Here is a 16,952-nt window from a genome sequence, read left to right as displayed (position 1 = left end):
TGGGCTTATTCGGCATTGCGGACTTAAGAAATGTATCAAAACACATTCCCTATAAGATTTAGCTCAATCAAGGCCTCTAAAAAACTATTCACTCAAAAATGTTAAGCATGCTCTATGTATAATTGGAATCGTATCACATTAAGAAGACAACCTTTAATTATTTGTTTGAATAACAAAGACCTGTGCCACACAAAGTGATTGCGTATAACATAATTAATTTGGATCAATACATTGATAGTTTCGCAAAATGTTTTGCAACACAATGAGAATATACTTGTACTCCACTTAAACAACTTTAAGCTATTTTTATCTTTGCAAAATATAAACTAAAACTTTCGTAGTGTCAATGTGTCACCTACATAACTAAACCCAAGAGATTGACCAAGATCAACCTCTGCTGTTTCTTAAACGTCTGCTTCTAGTTGCTCCATACGCAAAATGGATGGACCAAGATTAACCTCCATTTTGAAAGTTGCTTAGAGAATGATTAGTTTCTGATTTATTCTAAAAAAGAAAGGCATGTAATTAACGCTCATGACAGTTTTTGTTTAAAGGTTCAATAAAAAAAAATGCTTCTCGGTATCAAATAATAGAGGGGCAATGAAACTAGACGAGTGCTTAATATCCTGTCCAAAAAACTACTAGAGCCTGCAAGTTTCAAAAACTCTTCGATCATTAAGAAACTTGTTTTAGGGGGGAGAGAAATTTTTTTGGACGGTCGACAAGCTTACTGGTTGTTTTGTTTTAGATCGGTTCTGGTTCCGGTTATGTTAGAACAAAATGTATGAGAGCATACATTCGACTTAGTTATATTGAAGTAAGAGCGTAAAAACATGGATTAATTGGATTTGAAGGAAAAAATAAAGAAGGGATTGAATTGGTCAAGTCAAAACCATGAGCATCACTATTATTTTTTACAATTGAAAATGATTATAAGTATTTCTTATTACGCCTACAATGGGTATAGTGGAATATCACGCAACTCTTTTAAAGAAAGGACAATTAATACATTCAAGAGAGATTGCCATTAAGATATATAAGGCCAACTCCAATGGGACACCAAAATACCAAGTTTAATGTGATTTCATCTCCGATGAGAGAAAAATGACATTATCCCACCAAATTTGGTGTAGAGTGAATAGTGTTACACCAAATTTGGTGTAACAGTATTCATCATACCAAATATCAAATATTCGTATTTTATTATGTTTTATTTAATGATATAGTTTAATTATTATTGTTAATCAGTTCAAATTTGTAATTAAACATAAATATATTGTATTGTTTGTATTTTATCACTAAATGATTATCATATAAAGTATTTTTATTTTAAAATATCATATGTAATCTTTATTCAAGTTATATTTAATTAGTAATGAAAAATTAATAATATTACACTGTTGTAATGTTAGATTTAATATTTAGCAAAAAATGTTAGATTTAATAGTAAATAATTAAAACTTTAAGTAATACTATTAAATTAACCAAACAATGAAATAGCTTTCTTATTTTTATCTTATATTATAGTTAAAATTGTATTACTAACTAATACAAGTTTTATTAAAATAAATATTTTATTTTGTTACATGCTTTTTATAATTAATAGTTTGTAATTTTTAATATAATATTATATTTATAATAGATATATTAAATATATAATATTGTTAAACCAACAATATAAACGTAAATAAATTTAATAAACATAAAATTACAAAAACAATTAGAGATATAAGTGTGGAAAAAACAATTATTTATCAATTTCAAATAATAAAAATATAAAAGGTATTAAAACTGAAAACATTAAATAATATATAATATGGTTTTTGATGTGATACTTGGTGTCATGGTTGGAGATGACAAAAAGAATTTGACACCAATACATCATATATGGTGTAATTTCAATATCAAATTTGGTGTTATGATTGGAGATGCCCTAAGAACACTTCCAACTGTGACATTTTATGGGTTTCTTAATAATTAAAGAAAAAGAAACATAAAAGAAAATTAGAGAGTGAAAGGAGAGAGAGATAGTAGAAAAGTTCCAAAACTTGATATTTTTATATACCCTTTAAAACTATCTTGCACACATGTCACCATATAAATGAATTTATTTTTTATCAAACATTATGATTTATTTTAAAAAAAAATTCTGATAAATTATTAGTTTTATTTAAATCAGGACCTCAGTGCACAATCCCAACTGTCGAGGTTGCTCTAAGAACATCTCTAACCCCACTATATTTTTTCCTCTAAAATAAAGTTCAGAGTAAAAATGCTCTAATGGTATTCTATTTTCTACTCTATAATAGTGTAAACCTATTTTTTATTCTATATATAAAATAATTTTTTATTTTTTGTTCATCACTCTATTTTTCACTCTAAAATATAGTACCATTGGAGCAACATCCAACTCTATTATAGAGTTACTCTATTTTAGAGGAAAAAATAGAGTAAACCATTGGAAATGGTCAAGGTGGTTACCACTTCATTTGAGTTAAGAAAATTTAAATTTCCTTATTACTAGCACGTAGGAATGGCAATTGGGACAACCCGCCCCGCCGTGGCCCGCCCCGCTGCGGTCTCTATTTCTGGCGGATCTTTGCGGGTCAGCCCGCCTTAACCCGCGGTTCATAAACCTCTACCCAAACCCGCCCCGCTTGCTACATAGGACTTTGCGGTCTGGCCCGCGGGTAGTGAAAATGCAGTCTTCATTAGTTCTCTTCTTCTCATTGACCTTGAGACATCTCAGAACTCATCGATGAGACATGATATTAGCCTACACGGTTTCTTTGGTTTCTCTACTAAAGAATGAAAGTGTAATATTGAATCAGTCTGATACCAATGACAATTAATAGTAAAACTTTAAAACAATCAAAGTTTCAAACAAAACAACTCATACATAAAAATAAAAAGAAAACAAAACTGATAACTTCTTGTCAAAGTCTACAACCATCATGTTTCAAGTCAACTAGTCATGTCAAACAAAGCAAACGAACTCTTGAACTCAATACTGTAAGTCTGTAACTTAGTAGCAGATTGTAAATTTGTAATCTAATTACAGCATAGAATGGTGAGTGATAAAATAGCATGCAAAGATTTAACTTTAACTCGTGTCTACCGAGAGGAAGAAATCATATACCTGTGTAGATGGTAGATGGTGATAGATCGAGGAAGAGGTGAAGCTACAATGGTAGATGGAGTAAGAAGAACGAGGAAGAAGAGAAGCTATGGTAGTAGATCGAGGAAGAAGAGAAGCTCTGGTGGTGCTCTCTACGAAAAGAAGTACGGTTGTAGACCAAAGATGAAGAGAAGGTACCGATGAAGAAGATAAGGCCCAGTGGTGACCTTAGTCAACGGGTGGAAGAGAAGGTCCAAAATTTCCTCCACAGTCGCCGTTTCTCACATTTTTCGTCGGTGAGCAGAACGCCAAACGTCTCTGGTGAAGAAGACATGCGGGTCCTGAATGCCCCGCAAACCCGCGTCGACCCACCCCGCATTGGCCCATACCCGAAATTGACCAACCCGCAAGACCCGCAATATCTCGGGCCTAAGATATGTAAGCCCAAGCCCGCCCCGCAGTGGGACTTTACGGGTTAGGCCCGCGGGCTAACGTACCAATTGCCATCCCTACTTGCACGCATCAACTATCTTAAATAAATCCGATGTGCTCTCCTCTTACTGGTAGACTAATCAAATGTCACGTGCACATAAACTCATCCACGTAGTTCCATCGATAAATTAAAGTATTCCAAAATCTACTAACAAAACTGTTTAATCAAAAATTTTACAAACAGGAGTAGTCTTGTAGATTACAAAATCTTATCTGAGAATAACAAATCAGAAAATTATACAAATATATGCGAATCAATCAATGGACTAAATTGATTGAAGGATAATATATCAGAACTATATATATGTGTCGGATAAACTAATTGGTTGAATAACTGTATAGCAAAAAAACATTAACAAACATTTTGTATTCACATAAACGTAAATAAAACCACATTAAAGACTTACCAAAAAAAAAGAACACAGACAAACAAAATAAAATAAAAAGAATGAAAAAAGGTTTTTTGTTCCTTTCATTTTTTACGTACAGATGTTTTCATACAAAGAGAAGCAACCATACCGTCTTGAATCAAATCAAGGCTTTGATGGCTCAGCCACTGGCGCCGGCGTCGTCGTCTCTGGTGCCTTAGCCGGACTTTCAACCACCTCTGGAGCCGGGGGTGGTGCAGCTTCTTCTTTTTTCACTTCTTCGATAGGTTTTTTCTCCTCCTCCTTGGCGACCTCTGGTTTGTGCTCCTCAACGACAGCGGTTGTAACGGTCTTTTCAACAATCTCCTCTTTCTCACCACTTGGTTCTTCGGTTTTGGCTGGCTCCTCGGTTTTGGCGGTTCTTCGGCTTTCACTTCCTTCACCGGTACTTCCCGTGTCTTAACCTCCTCGGGAAGGAACACACATACCTTCTCGAATATGAACGTGACTGGTCCGGAGACATAGCCAGCTCCGAAGCTAGACGCAGCGTCTTTCACAGCCGTTGATCCGGGAAATTCTGAATTTACAAATCATAATTAGACACAAAGATAAGTTAAATACACTATTTCCATATAATAAAAGTAGGACGAAGAAAAATGATCCAATTAATATATCAAAACACATTTTCTATAAAGATGATGAGGTTTAACCTAAAGTTTTCAAATTGGTGAAGTATGAAGAAACATTCAATATAATCCAAAAATGTTATAATGTGTTAGTCCAATTTATTATTAATATACACAACTAGGAGAAATGAATATTTTTGATTCTATGATATAAGAATATGAATTAAGCTCGAGATATACATCCGTAAAAAAACGATATATATTGGACGTGATAGGAATCCAAAGTTTCTGCCAGCAACTATTTGGTGTAAGATCGATAACTGTTTATATAGTCGATAAATCAGGTAAAATAAGACAAGCAAATATTGTCGTCTGGGTATTTATAACAGGCACAATGAGAAAGCGTAACTGAATCATTACCGATAGCGGCAAGCGCCTCGAGATACTTCTGCACGGCTGCTGAGTTTTTCTTCAAACCAGCCTCCTTAGGGTCTCTCACCAAAGCCTGCCCATTTTAATTTTAAGTTTGAATTTTAATAACACTAGTAGCCATGGCTCTGAAATTAGATAATTGAAAAGAAAATGAAGATAGGGACCTTGACTTCGGCAGACGTGGCCTCATAGGTTTCCACGACCTTCGGTTGGAGTTCTGTCTTTTTCTCCTCAATTTCCTTGTTGATTGCTTCCTATCATACGTACCCAAATTTTTTTTTTTTTTTTTTTTTTTGGTAAAAAACCCAATTGATCCATCATACGTGCCCATATTAGCAAACACATAAACCCCAAATATCCTAATAAAAAATCCCAATAAATATGAGTGGATAATTATTCCAGGACAAAAAGCCTTAATTGCTAGAGTCCAATCGATATGTGCTTATTGGTTTTGATTTTCAGGAATCAAACAAAAAACTATTAAAAACACCTAATATACAGCAAATTAACTTGTATATGCGTGATAATATATTTATGATCAAATAAAGGTGTCTCGAGGGACCTATAGCCTCATAATTAAGAGAATATTTAGGTAATTATATGTACCTTAGACTCATCAAAGGTCTTGCAAGCTTCAGCAGCGGCAGCTTTCTTAACACTACTCTTCTCGAATATCTTCTTGAACCTTGGAACAACCTTGGAATTCCAGTAACCCATTTTTGATAATTTTACCTGAAATAAACCTACTCAACTCGAACGATTCTGTCAATGAAATAGGAAAAATGTTATTTACATATTCTTTTGGAACGAAAAAAATAAATATGAAATATATCATGCATAATAGGCCCACGTTACTTATCTGTCATATATCTATAGTACATATCTGCTGGTGAATAAAAACAAATGTACATATAACAAATTAATGTTCTACGAAACGACAGAAAGCAATACACCAAAATAAAATAAAATTATGTTTTTATCCTTCTTCAACAGTATTTCTTCAAACAAATTAAACTAAACCTGAAGATGTGTTTATGATATTAGTATTTTCGAATTGCCTTGTGCAAAAAAGAGATTCTTATGCTTATGCTTATGTGTGTGTGTGTGTGTTTTTTTCGAATCAAAACCTAGACTAATCAGGAAATAGTCGAGAGTTTCACTATGAAAGATGAACTTCTCATAATTTGAACGTAGAACGATTGATAACACAAACAGGAATCATGTATCATGTCTCTATATATTTACTAACTTTGTTTCTCTACATAATCTGGAGAAGCCATCGAACAACAAACCCTAGTAATTAAACAGTCCGTTAAGATGAATATTTTCACATATCTAAAGGATCGAAGTAGACGCATATATATATATATATATATATATATATATATATTTACATGCTTGTATAAAAAACACATGTTTGTGTTTGAATTTGTTAATTTCATCACGAGTTTGATATAGAAACTTACTTGAGATGATAAATCTCTTTCGAGATCTCCGTCTCGATCTGTTCTTCTTCTTCTTTGAAACACACGAAACTGATTAATTGTTTCTCTGAAAACCCCTTCACGTCATATAGATATGGTTCTCTTCAAATCACCCCTTGTTTTCTTCTTAATTACGATATTGACCCTCCCTCTCTTCTTTACCCCTCTTGCCTCAATTGGCATCTTAACCGTTTTCTGTCGTCTCTTCGCGGTTATCTCCTCAATTAAGCAACATTAAACCGAAAATACTTTTCAATACATCATCCATCCATGGTTTTATGTAAACCGGTTTCGGAATCACTGTGATTTTAGTTCTGATTTTCTTCGATAACCGGAAATGGGTCAGAGACAGCAGTACAAGTTAAATATTGGAATAACTGTCAAACAGAAGAGAACGCAGATAGGCAAGGGTAAACATAAATTTAAGATGGAAATATGCCAGCTGGCGGTCACATCAAACAGAGTTGGCAAAGATCAAAGTAGGTCCCGTACCAATGGGATTGTTAATATTAGATGGTTATCTATAGGGGTAACATATATGCTTCTTATCTCATATATGTTCAAAATGTCATATTATAATGTATGATCTTCTGTTGAAATTGAACACATAAAACGTCTGTTTATTCTGTTTTAATTATTTAGTTGATGTATATCTGTCATACTTTGAGTTGGATTATGATTATTCTCAAAATCTGAAAAAGTAATTTTGATTTTAATTTGTTTAATATTATATTGCTGAAGCAATGTGAGGTGTAAAAATGCCGGGTCTTATGTTTTGAGACGCTTAAAGTAATTTGCAATGGGATGTTCTTATATATGTTCTCATAGGTGTTCTCACTCCGAAACAAAACAAAATAGTAATAAAAAGTGAAGAGAGAATGTAATGGTGTTCTAAATGAAGAGCTTTTGTAACAATTTTGAGAGTACTAAAAGACACTTGTCAACTCTTAGTTAATCTAATTTTTATTTCAAGATTAAAATTAAAGATTTCAAGTTTATTAGACTATAATACTAATATTTTTATTGCTTAAGAACTTTAGAAGGGTTCTCATGGATAACAAGCTCTAATCCACTTAAGAGTTTAATGCTCTAAAATCAGTGTTTCCGGATCTACGATCAAATAGATAAATCCAGAAATTTATAAAATCCGGTTTGAGTGTAGCAAAAAAATTATTATTCAAAATCTGATAATATCCGATAAAAACATAAAAAAACGAAAATCTCAGCAAACATTTAACTGGACATCGGTTGACCTGGTAAAAACACAGAAAAATTCGATAATATTTCTATTTTTCTTTTGCCATCAACATAGACCGACTCATCCAAGACTCTGCGAACCAAACTGGTAATTCTGCATCGATATGAACGACATACGACCATTGCTGCCTAGCACCATGCATTCTGCGTCCGAGGTATATGAATGAACGCTGAGTGATTAAAACTTTCTTTCAGTATCTTAATATCTTCCAAATAACTTTCAAAAGCATGTAACTCTTCTGGTTCCGAAACCATCTTCACCAATTGAGAACAATCTGTTGCGAACGTGACGTTAGAGCTGGGCATTTTACGTTAAATTTGATTCGATTTATTATTCGTTTTGATTCGATTCGGATATCCGTAAAATTTCGAAACAAAGCAAATACTAAAAATCAATATCCGTTAAGATTGAAGCAAATCACAAATATTAAAATTATGGGAAGTGGATATCCGTTCCGATCCGACAATATATAAATACATGTATATCTTGATTATATTTAAAGTTTTAAATGTATAAAATTATATAATTATTATTCGAACATATGATTTGACAATTTCTATTCACATTATTACTTATATAAGAGTTTTACATAAAAATAAGAGAAATTGGTTATGACAATTATAACTTTTTCTTAAGTTTTGGTGTTATTATAATTGTTAACTAAGTTTAAAAAATTTACAAAATATGTAGATTCACTACTTCTTTTAATTTTTTTTATATATAATGCAAAAAAATATATAAAAAAAAAATTTGTATCGAATTTTTAAGATTATTTGTATTAATCTAAACGGATGAGATATCCGTAAGTATTCGTAAACATCCACAAATCTCTATTTATTTTCCGGATATCGTTTTTCGGGATATCCGTATTTTCTCGAAGCAAAGCAAATCGAAAAATTAAATATCCGTAACATACGAAGGAAATCACAAATACCTTCAAAATCCCGGATATACGATCTATGCCTAGCCCAATGTGACGTGATACTATCTTAAATTTCTCATATATTTCATCGCCTAAATGAACACTTCAACTTTTAAATGAAGTGGTGATAAACTTGCCCTTGTATTTCTTGCCCCCATAAGACCATCAAAACCTTCAAGAGTACTATACCAAGCTTGTCTAGAGTAAATATCATTTTTCTTCCATGACTCATCCGTAAAACACCTTCTTTCCGGTATTTGGGGCAACACTGTACCCTCCCCCAGCTCCCTCGTTTGAGTAACCCTCTGAGTTATCGATGCATGGGCCTCCCTCCAAATCAATGATTCAGTTTCTGCCAATTTTAATTAATCTATGGGGTCAACATCGATGTTACTGAAAACTTTGTTATTTATGGTCTTCCAAATATTACCATAAAATCCATGGGAAATGGTGATAATCCATTAGCGGATATACCCTCTAGTTCAGGATATCCGTACATTCTTTTATTTGATAATATTTCTAAATAAATTGATTAAATTTTCCATACATTTATAATATTACAAAAAATTGATAAAACTACAAAATTTATGGTTCTTTTGATTTGATGAAAATTTTACTATGTCTTTCGAAAAATGAAGAAAATGATCGTATAGAAAACCAAAATTTATTGATATGAGAATATAAGGCTATTATTTTATGTTTGTTATTAATAATCTATTATAAATTGTCTTTTATTTATTTTAGACTTAAAATTTGACTTTTTATTTAATTATTTATTCTTTTAATTTTAACCAGATTCTTATTTAGTATTAAAAATTAATCATATAATTTATTTTCTGGCAGTTGAAAAATTAAATTAAAACAAAATTTTAGATATTTAAATATATTTAATAAAAAATAAAATTTGAAAATTTGATATTATCTCATATTTTTATTGGTTAATTATTTTATGTCCATAAATAATTATATATTATAATTTATTAATTTGAGGTTTAACCACAGTCGACCTTGATTCGATGACTCATAGAGTAATCCAATTCAATGTCCGGATTGGGTTTAAAACATTGCCTAAAACTTTATATTGCATAAAATTGATATTTCGTGAACATCTCAACTCTTAGATGTAAATAATGCAAAAAAAAAATTCAGTTTCTTAAAAAATTATTGTTTTAATTGGTGACCATGAATGGAATGAATGGAAAAAAAAAACAAAAATTCATTTGAAAAGTTGAATTGAAAAATATAATTGAATAGAAAGGAACAAACGTTCCATATCAAAATTAGAGAAAGAAATTATTTCTTCATTAGTTCCTCAGTATATGAGGAAAAGAAAAGAATGTAGTGGAGCCCATGTATCAATTATGAGGCATATTCATCATCTTTTATTTCCTAAAACATGATCACCAATTAGGGGTGTTCAATCCGGATATCGGTTCGGTTTTTTCGGTTTTTCGGTGTTTCGGTTTATAAAAAATATCTACCATATTAAAACCATATTTAATATGGTTTGGTTCAGTTTATATACCGTTGGTTTTCGATTTATTCGATTTTATACCAAAAAACTGTAAAAATATTTATCTCTTAAAATATTTTGTGAATTTTACTTTATATTTAGATATCGGCTTTAAATTTAATTATAACATGGCGATATTTTGGTTTTTAAATAATCTATTTTTTATTTTACTATTTAAATAATCAGTAAATATATTTATTTAATAACAGTAATAGTTTTATGGAATAAAAGTAAGAAATATCGGTAATCCATAATACTATTAAACAAAAAAGTAAAAAATATGTTTTTTTTAATTTGATAAAAAAAATTGAACTTAAAATAAAATATTAAATAACTAAAATAAACATTTAAGTAGGAAGATCATACCAATAAAATAAATTAGGTATATATTATTAATTATTATATAATTTACATATACTTATAATTTACATATACTTATACTTTATATTTTAATTGATCGGTTTATTCGGTTTATATACCAAACCATATCCATATACCACGGTTTCTTAAAAATGACATCCATTCGGTATATTCGGTACTACCAAATCCAAACCATTTTTTCTATTTCGGTTCGGTTCGGTTTTAATTGGTTTGGTTTTACCGGATTGAACACCGATTACAATTAATAAAATAATATATTAGTCAGTACACAAAAAAAAATATTAGTTACAATTTTTTTTAAAGTACATTAACCTAAAACACCGTTTTGTTCTACAAGTTGCGCATCCTTCATTTCTGCTCTCGAAACGTCGGCGCAATAAGTCCGTCTACCACCAACAGGAGTCCCGTGAAACGTCTTTTTCTGAATCGTTTGTCCATCTGGACAAGCCTAATCAACTTCTGTTCGAATCAAGACAGACATCAACTCTATCGGTAGTCACAAAAGCCATCGCAGGAGCATAAGAGTGGACTTTAGCTCAGTCGAGCTTGGAATCGACATGTAACAACAAAAAGGATCAAGCTTTACCTCTCATTCCCTCAATCCCCACCGAACGATCCAATGTAATACAGATGCGGCTTGGAACTCTGTCTCAAATTCTGAGGACTTGGTTGGATCTTCTCAGATCAGGAAGCACCATCTACCCATGGATCCCAATTTCGAACTCATGCAAAAACGTCTCTTGTTGATGAAGCTTTAGCGATCCGTGCAGCCCTCACTCACGCCATTCATCTTGGCTACACAAAAATCTGGTTTAGTTCAGACTCCCTTGGATTGATCAGAGCCATTGTTTCGATCAACAAACCAAAGAATCTCCATGAAATTCTCTTGGATATCGAAATCCTATCGTCTTCTTTCAATTTCAGTTATTTTTACTTTATTCCAATAGAGCAAAATGGGTCTGAGACTGTATGGCAAAAGCCTCTTTATGTAATATGCACATTTTATAATATGCACTTTTTATAAAATTGGTAGTTCGAAAAAAATAAAAAAACCCAATGATCACAATAATCAAACTTACTGAAATAGGAAAATTAAACTTACTAGGAAAAGAAAAGAAAATTATTTCGCATGGCCTAGCTGTTCGAAGAAATTAAGTTGTCCAAAAACAAATATATTAATGTTATAAATCTAATGGTGAATGTTCATGACCAATACTGGCCCAATACATAGAAGATAGAGAGATGGCCGAAACCCTAGAGAGAGGAGAGAGAGAGAGCCGGCTTCAGGAGAGAGAGAGACGGCCACAAGACTAGGAGAAAAGGAAACCCTATTTTCTTTTCCATATAAGTTTATGTTTTAGTAGTTTTCCTAAATCTAGATGGATTAGGATATGTACTCTTTCCATTTATCTTTATCTTGTAATCCTTATATAAAGGAACCTCTATTGATCATTAATAACACAGAAATATTCAGACTCTAAACTCTCTAATTACAACAAGTTATCAGCACGATAGACTCCCAAAACCCTGAGAAAGAAAATCGCCAACCCCTAACCCTAAACTAAAATCCGTCACACATAAACTCTAAATCCGGCGCAACTTAAAATCGATCGATCTCTCAAACTCTGAGGAGCCAGACGACGATCCACATATCATCTTGAAGCCCTTGACGAGAAGAATCCGTCAGCGCAAACAGCTCATCTATCCGATCTCAGACGCGCCCTCACGCTCAGATACAATACGCGTCGCCGTTTTACTTTTGGAACTCTAATCCCGAAGAACCCTAAATTGTTCTTGCTTGCGTTTCGGCTTGCAAACATCCGATCAACTAAAAACCTTAAGCGTTCCTGATCCTAGACATCCGCAGCTCCCTGCTCACAACAGAGCCAGCCCACGTTCACATCACAGCCAGCTCGCAATCCTACTCAGCCGCTCGCGAACTCGACGAGAAGAAGACGCGTTTGTTCCAGATCATATTGTGTCCGACGTCCTCAGCGCACATCCGCGACCAGACGCCAAACCGTCCGAGACAGCTCGCGTCCGTTCCCAACTCGCGACCCGATAAGGAGTCAGCGTTTGTCCACGTGCAGATAGAGGTTCAGCTCACTTGGTGGTCCGGTTCAACCCTACAAAATAAAGGTAACTCAAAATCTGAAAACAAGAATCAAATCTGGTTGTTTTGTAAAGATTGAAACCCTAAAATCAGAACTCTAAAGATGAAAGCCATAGGAAAAAATAGATCAAATCCTAAAGAGTAAATCGGAGCTCGAATAAGTCTGATCCCCTTAAACCCTAATTCGAGATTGATCCATTGATCAATTAAAATCAAAGTCTTAATGATTTTGAATCTCAAATCAAATTCCCTTGATCAAAGATCAAAGTTTCGAAATCCCTAAAACCCTAAATTGGAAAATCGGTTTTAATTGTTTGATTTGAAACTTGATTGTTTTATTTGATCACCTAGAAAGATTGTTAGGATTGTTTAAACTCGGAAACTGAATTGCTTGACTTGTTTAAACTGAAACCCTAAAGCTCAAACCGGTTTGTTTAATGCCCTTATTTGATCGATTGATCATTGAGGTTTCTAGATTAATTTTGTATTGATTGATGATTTGAGATTTTAGGATTGATAGATTGATTTATCTAAGCTCAAAATTCGAAATCCTTAAGGCCTTGAAACCCTTAATCTTGATTGATATTTCTAAAGGCCTTGAAAACCTTAAATCTCACATTGCTTGAAAGATTGCTTTAAAGATTAGGAATATTTACATATTGAATGTGAGTTAGGTTGCTAGATTACTTGATTCTAATAATCTAGCTGAAACATTACCAACCTTGAAATTGGTAAACTTAATTGATATGGATTGTGTGACATTGTGTTTTTGTTACGAAACATACCGAACGGCCGTGTGGCCTAATGCATTGCTCACACTTGCGGCCTTGTGCCTTTGATTGCTTAAAAGACGCGTGGCTTAGTGCATATTTAAGTGGCCGTGTGGCCTAGTATCCGGATGGTTATATAAACCGGATTGCATCATGATTCGATCCTTAAGATCGTTGTATCACATAATGGCCGTGAGATCTAAGCATCACAATACATGACCGTGTGGTCCAAGTATTATAGAGAGACTTATGAAATCATGTGCACTGATTGTTTAAATTGGTTGCAAGAATTCTAAATTAATGAATTGATTGATAATATGATTTCAGATGCCGAGATTTGAACCCATGGATTATGTCATTCTAAATCTCTCTGGAGATAATTATCTAGAATGGGCAATGAACACTTCAGTTACCCTGAAATCAAGAGGACTCGGAAGGAGTATCATTCAGGGTGATTATGCAACTAGAAGTGAAAAGTTAAGAGCCATTACAATAATGCGCCATCATCTCACTGAGGAACTGAGAAATCAGTATCTACATATTGATAATCCTCGTGACCTTTGGACATAATTAAAGTCCAGATACACAATGGTGTTATTACCAAATGTCAGACATGAATGGATGAGTCTCAGATACCAAGACTTTGAGTCGGTGGATGAATATCACTTTGCTTTGTCCAAAGTCGTTTACAAACTGAGACTATGTGGTGAAGTGGTAACAGAGGAGGACTTACTGGAAAAGACCTTCCTCATAGCCGATCCAAGAGATCTATTGTTACAACATATCTATAGAGAAAAAGGTTTCACCACCTATAATGATCTGCTCTCATACCTATTACTAACTGAGCATAGTAATAAGTTGCTAAAGAAAAGCAGTGAGATGAAACATCCTGAGGAAATTGGATCAAGATGAATCCAAGGCAGCCGTGTCCACAATAACAGATGCTGTGGCCGGCCTATCTATTGACTAAAGAAAGATCTCGACATGATAATTTTATTTTAAGTCTTTGATTTGTGATTTGCTTTAACCTAATTGATATTTCACGATTTTATATATATAAAAGAGTTTGTTTTGATTTCATCTTACTTGAACATATGGATGTTCAGTGATAAAGAGTTGCCTAAAGGGCACAATATCAAGTAAGAAATCGTGAAAGGGGTATAGTAAACCTAATAAAGAACCTATGGCTAAGGCATTGCCTATAAGGCATTATACACACCCAATGATATGTGACCCATTGAGTTATAAATGGTTTCCAAATAGAAACAATGGGCAAAGAAGGAAACAAGTTCCTTCGAATTTAAAGAAAGAAAAAAAAATGCCTAAGACCTTATAAGAAAGTGGTCGAGACTATACCTATGATCTCTACTGATTTAAACTATGCCAAAGATCAGTATGACGAGAGGCAAGAGCCGTGGTGACCATATTGAGATACACCACGAAAATTATACACTATATGGCATGATAGGATTAGCCATCCTAGTCTAAAACTTGATGCAAAGATTAATATTGAAAAGACACAAAAAGAGTTATCCCATAAAAAATCTCACGTTGTGAAACATGTACACAAAGGGAAACTCATTAAGGCTTTATTATCCTAAGCACCACGAAATTATAGTATGTTCATGAGGGGGTGAGAGGATAAACCCATGATCAATACTACAAATTCGTGTACTACTATGGTCTAAGACCATGTTTTTAAACGGCCAAACTAAAAGAGGCCATTACTCGGCCGAAGAGTCCATGAGAGACATTGCTCGGCCGCAAAGGCCATAACCGGCCGGAGAGGCCATCAACTATAAATGATCGGCCATGTAAGCTATTATCTATAAGGATAAGACTATAAAGTCTATAAGCTTGGGGACATTATGAATTTACATGTATAGAATGATAATATGCATCAGGCCATATAAGTGAGCATAGATATATTCCCATCTCAGATTGAATACGGGTCGTAAACCAGACATACACCATCTTAAGAGATTTTGAATAAACCACCACATACATATATGTGCCGTCTAAGATGGAACCTCAGAAGAGGATTGAGAATATATAAGAATAAGATCTTCTCCACGAATTCAAAGGACCGTGAGCCAAAACATGGGTGATTAAAATAGTGGCCAGGTATGGATTGCATGAAACAAATGAATCCGAATATTCAATATTAAAGGAGAAAGATTATAAGCTGGACAAAGAAAGATTAAAAAGTAAAAGAATGATAAGAATGGTTTTAACCATCATTGTCTTGGCAAAGATACTCGGACTAGAGATTATAATTTAAGACGTCCAAAAAAAGATTATATAAAGCTAGCTAATTGAGAAGCTAATCGAAATGCCAGACACTGACCCGAGAAATGACTAACCAGCTTAGCACCAAATGAATTTCCTAGAAGAGACATAATCAAGTTGCTATATAGTCTATAAAAGATAGACCAAGTGTTCCATAAAATAAAGGAATCTCGGATAGAAAAGAGTGGTGCATAGAATACAGATCCGAGGTTATAAGAGAAACCATACCAGACATTGAGAAAAGGCTGCGCAGCTACACATCTAAGGTACCAAACCATGTAGTCTTGGGACGCCAAGCTACTAGGTAACAAAGGTCCTGGATAATGAAATCTCAAAGTGATTAGATCATGTATGGAACATAATGGAACCACATGAAAGTGTCGACACACACACATAAGAGTTTTTGTATAAAGATGCATGAGAGAATATCACTTGAACATAAAGATTTAAACGAGGATCATGAACCCACGAAAGAGTACTCATAAAGATCATAAAAGATTATATTGAAAGATAAACGTGGAGGTTCAAAGTATCTAAAGAAGAGATAGGCGTATTAGCCATATACATATACAGAAACGCCATCTGATAAAACCAGTGAAATAGATGGATCTTGTGAGATAAAGAAACCGTGAGAAAAGGCACATGATCACGAGGTCTAGAGTGTTCATATTTCCTAATAACAGCATTAGATCATAGCTTGTTACACAAGGTACTCACAGAGATCAAAGGAACATATTATAAGGAGATGAACTCCTATGTGGTGGTTGCTGCTACAGATTTCAAAATTGACAATGGTCTGGTCATAAGAAAGAAATTAGATACAATGATGTAGTAGCATATGGATCACTGGATAAAATTGAAAAAACAGCTTTGTTCCTAATCTGATTCATGGACTGAAACAAAAGCAGCTGCATATAGTATGTAAAGAAAGTGATCACGCATGATCTTGGAGTTGTATTAAAGACAATCCAATAACAGTCCATTTACATATGAGAATTTGAAATCCCTTGTGTTTATACTAAACCTAAAAGAGGTTAGTAGACTGATACAAACGTATCTGTAGGCGTCCGGTCCTTCAGCCAGAGACGTCCAGCCCTTGAGCTAAAAGGCATCCGACTTTCAGATAAAGGCGTCCGGCCCCTTCTGCTAAAGGCGTCCGGCTCTTATCCTTTGATCACGGGCTAGT

The 16,952-nt window shown here is 33.6% G+C and overlaps 1 pseudogene; it reads right to left on the bottom strand.

Annotated features, from left to right (window-relative positions):
* Positions 1 to 3,957: 3,957 nt before the first annotated feature.
* LOC125594996 lies at positions 3,958 to 6,750 on the bottom strand (annotated as a pseudogene).
* Between the last annotated feature and the right edge of the window lie 10,202 nt (positions 6,751 to 16,952).

The sequence above is a fragment of the Brassica napus genome, assembly GCF_020379485.1.
Source record: "Brassica napus cultivar Da-Ae chromosome C7 unlocalized genomic scaffold, Da-Ae chrC07_Random_5, whole genome shotgun sequence".
Classification (NCBI taxonomy): Eukaryota; Viridiplantae; Streptophyta; class Magnoliopsida; order Brassicales; family Brassicaceae; genus Brassica; species Brassica napus.
This window is presented reverse-complemented; position numbering and strand designations above follow the sequence as displayed.